The 5,000-nt window shown below is 45.9% G+C and overlaps 1 protein-coding gene and 1 pseudogene across 1 annotated transcript in view; both read left to right on the plus strand.

Annotated features, from left to right (window-relative positions):
• Nucleotides 1-5,000, plus strand: part of LOC114552941 (serine-rich adhesin for platelets-like) — a 120,414-nt pseudogene that overhangs the window by 6,667 nt on the left and 108,747 nt on the right.
• The window catches only part of timm50 (translocase of inner mitochondrial membrane 50 homolog (S. cerevisiae)), a 67,429-nt gene that overhangs the window by 664 nt on the left and 61,765 nt on the right, over nt 1-5,000 (plus strand). The window lies entirely within an intron of this gene.

The raw sequence follows: 5,000 nt of genomic DNA on the forward strand, positions 1-5,000 counted from the left end.
GATAAAAGCAAGTGCCTCGCAGTGGAAGGAGGTAAAATATGTGGACAATTAAAGGAACACGCCGACTTATTGGGAATTTATCTTATTCACTGTAACCCCCAGAGTAAGACAAGTCCATACATACCCTTCTCATCTCCGTGCGTGCTGTAACGCTGCCTGACGGCTCCAGCATTAGCTTAGCTTAGCACAGATCCTGCAGGTAACTGGTTCCAACTAGCCTACTGCTCCCAATAAGTGACAAAAGTGACAAAATAACACCAACATGTTCCTATTTACATGTTGTGATTTGTAGAGTCACAGCGTGTACAAAAAACAACGTAACATGAGACACAGCCATCTTCTAACAGTAAACAAACCGGGAACTATATTCTCAGACAGGCTTGCTGCGAGCATATCACTCCGCCCAAGTACTATATTCTTCCGCCTGAGAATATAGTTCCTGGTTTGTTTACTGTTAGAAGACGGCTGTGTCTCATGTTACGTTGTTTTTTGTACACGCTGTGACTCTATGAATCACAACATGTAAATAGGAACATGTTGGTGTTATTTTGTTACTTATTGGGAGCGGTAGGCTAGTTGGAACCAGTTACCTGCAGGATCTGTGCTAAGCTAAGCTAATGCTGGAGCCGTCAGGCAGCGTTACAGCACGCACGGAGATGAGAAGGGTATGTATGGACTAGTCTAACTCTGGGGGTTACGGTGAATAAGATAAATTCCCAATAAGTCGGCGTGTTCCTTTTTTAAGGGAAAAATCCCACGAATTTGAAAGTACATTTGAGAAGCGCGCACAAGGAGGCTAACCTAGCTTACCTTAACAAGCAGCGACAGGGCAAGGAGAAGGCAAAGCCCCCTTCCCCCGAAACAGAAGCTAATATAACCCCGGTACAGGGCCCGGATGTATGGGGCCAGGGCCAGGCAGCATGACGGAGACAACCGCAGGACAGAGAACACTACAGGAGGGCTTTCACCGGCGACCCGATAGCTGCTGGTTAGTAAATATTAGAGATGGCCCGATACCATGTTTTGCTTCCCGATTCCGATACCTGAACTTGTGTATCGCCCAATACCGAGTACCGATCCGATACCAGTGTGTCATATATTTTATTATGTTTTAACAGCTGTATACTACTACCCCTGTATGGATGTGATATGATTTCTATCTTTGTGAAACATGAACAAACACAAACCATCAACTTTCTTTTATTGTCCACTTTGACAGTCAGTTATAACAGAAAAAGAACATAAATAATCTATTTTAACATAGATTTTCTTTAGGGCTTTATTACGTGGTATCGGATCGGTGCATAAACTCTCCCGATACCGATACCAGCGTTTTAGGCGGTATCAGAACATCTCTAGTAAATATGCATGAACACTAAAAGCGTGAGGAAGCGTGGGGTAATATGTGTGTGTTGATACTGGGGTGTCTACACAACTGTGTGAGTCAATTGACTTCATACCCTTCACCATACCCCCACATCATCACATACCCTTCACCATACCCCCACATCATCACACACCCTTCACCATACCCCCACATCATCACATACCCTTCACCATACCCCCACATCATCACATACCCTTCACCGTACCACCACATCATCACATACCCTTCACCATACCCCCACATCATCACATACCCTTCACCATACCCCCCACATCATCACATACCCTTCACCATACCCCCACATCATCACATACCCTTCACCATACCCCCACATCATCACATACCCTTCACCATACCCCCCACATCATCACATACCCTTCACCATACCCCCACATCATCACATACCCTTCACCATACCCCCCCATCATCATCACATACCCTTCACCGTACCACCACATCATCACATACCCTTCACCATACCCCACATCATCACATACCCTTCACCATACCCCCACATCATCACATACCCTTCACCATACCCCCACATCATCACATACCCTTCACCATACCCCCACATCATCATATACCCTTCACCATACCCCCACATCATCACATACCCTTCACCATACCCCCACATCATCACATACCCTTCACCATACCCCCACATCATCACATAACCTTCACCATACCCCCACATCATCACATACCCTTCACCATACCCCCACATCATCACATACCCTTCACCATACCCCCACATCATCACATACCCTTCACCATACCCCCACATCATCACATAACCTTCACCATACCCCCACATCATCACATACCCTTCACCGTACCCACCACATCATCACATACCCTTCACCATACCCCCACATCATCACATGCCCTTCACCATAGCTCCCACATCATCACATAACCTTCACCATACCCCCACATCATCACATACCCTTCACCATACCCCCACATCATCACATACCCTTCACCATACCCCCACATCATCACATGCCCTTCACCATACCTCCCACATCATCACATAACCTTCACCATACCCCCACATCATCACATACCCTTCACCATACCCCCCCCATCATCACATACCCTTTACCATACCCCCACATCATCACATACCCTTCACCATACCCCCACATCATCACATACCCTTTACCATACCCCCACATCATCACATACCCTTCACCATACCCCCCCACATCATCACATGCCCTTCACCATACCTCCCACATCATCACATAACCTTCACCATACCCCCCGCATCATCACATACCCTTCACCATACCCCCCACATCATCACATACCCTTCACCATACCCCCACATCATCACATACCCTTCACCATACCCCCACATCATCACATACCCTTCACCATACCCCCACATCATCACATACCCTTCACCATACCCCCCCCATCATCACATACCCTTCACCATACCCCCACATCATCACATACCCTTCACCATACCCCCACATCATCACATACCCTTCACCGTACCACCACATCATCACATACCCTTCACCATACCCCCACATCATCACATACCCTTCACCATACCCCCACATCATCACATACCCTTCACCATACCCCCACATCATCACATACCCTTCACCATACCCCCACATCATCACATACCCTTCACCATACCCCCATCATCATCATACCCTTCACCATACCCCCACATCATCACATACCCTTCACCATACCCCCACATCATCACACCCCCTTCACTATACCCCCCCACATCATCACATACCCTTCACCGTACCCCCACATCATCACATACCCTTTACCATACCCCCACATCATCACATACCCTTTACCATACCCCAACATCGTCATATATATATATATATATATATATATACACACACACACACACACACACACACACACACACACACACACACACACAGGAAAAAGATGACTTGGCGCCTATGGGTGCCGCCCCTCCAGTGGGGCTGTTTTCGTTGCTCATAGCCAGACCCTAACTCTTTCAGATTTGGGTCTGGATTTCTAGTCGGAAAAAAAGCGACAAAAATGTCCCAAAAAAAAAGCGACATGAAGTAATACAGTCCAAGATATTTAACGTGTTCAATGAAATAAAAGCATGTGAATATATGGGCGTATAGAAATAATAATAAGTTGCAGATAAACTGAGATGGATTGGCTGAGCCACACAGAGGGGCGGGGCTAAAGTGCTGTCAGACAGAGGTGATTGGATGGCCCACAGAGGGGGGCGGGGCTAAGCCAATGTCAGTCAGAGGTGATTGGATGGCCCACAGAGGGGCCGGGGCTAAGCCAATGTCAGTCAGAGGTGATTGGATGGCCCACAGGGGGGCGGGGCTAAGCTGCTGTCAGTCAGAGGTGATTGGATGGCCCACAGAGCGGGCGGGGCTAAGCTGCTGTCAGTCAGAGGTCATTGGATGGCCCACAGAGGGGTCTGTGCTAAGCTGCTGTCAGTCAGAGGTGATTGGATGGCCCACAGAGGGGGCGGGGCTAAGCCTCTGTCAGTCAGAGGTGAGTAGCCTGCCTTCAGAGGAGAGCCAGACTGAGAACAATAAAGAGGCTTTTAGTTTAGCAGGAGAGAGAGACACACACACACACAGAGACAGAGAGACACACACACACACACACACACACACACACACAGACAGAGACAGAGAGAGACACACACACACACACACACACACACACACAGAGACAGAGAAAGAGACACACACACACACACACACACACACACACACACACACAGAGAGAAGACCTGCAGGAAACCCGTCACAGGTCGGATTCTAACCCTGGACCATCTGCGTCTAGGAACGAGCTCCTGTACGTGCTTGCCCGCTCTACCGACTGTGCCAACCGGCCACATTATTTTCCTTTTTTTAATTTTTATATAATTTCAGATAACACGTTGAAAGCCCGAGAAGTTAAGAGATGCCCTTTTTTGTACCTCATCTCTGTTGGAGATTTTTCCATCTTTTTAACTTCTCCGTATTGCGAGATACAGCCAGCGGATTATGCTCTTTTATTTTATTTTATTTATTTTTTAAATTGGGATTTAATCACACCTCGGCCGTGTGGATTGGCCCTCCGGAGATCTTCTTCATATATACAGTATGTGTGTTAAAGATTGAACGATGTGCGTGTGTGTAACACTGTTTTTTGTGTGACGTTGAAAAGGCTCACGATATACGAGGTCAACACGAGTTGTTAAACATCGGGAAAACGATATAACTTTGCGATAAATAAACCGACTTTATTATTTAATGTTTATTTGACAGGGACAAATGCATAGAACGTTGCTTTATAAAGAATACAAAGTAGATGCCACGCATACAGGTTTATAGCTGTGGCTAAATTTGCTGGTTAGGCTTTTAAAATTAAAACAGAAATGACAGAGTATTAATATAAAAATGTATAACTATTTAAAATACATACAATAAATGCATCCCATACAGTAAATAAAATATGGACTTAAATGAATGTAGAAATCACTATAAAACAGACACATTTAACAGTACATGAACACAAAAGTGTGCATATGTCTGTGCATGCTAACATATGCAACATTATGTTTGTATGAATTGTCTTATATCTT

The sequence above is a fragment of the Perca flavescens genome, chromosome 3 (assembly GCF_004354835.1).
Source record: "Perca flavescens isolate YP-PL-M2 chromosome 3, PFLA_1.0, whole genome shotgun sequence".
Taxonomy (NCBI): Eukaryota; Metazoa; Chordata; class Actinopteri; order Perciformes; family Percidae; genus Perca; species Perca flavescens.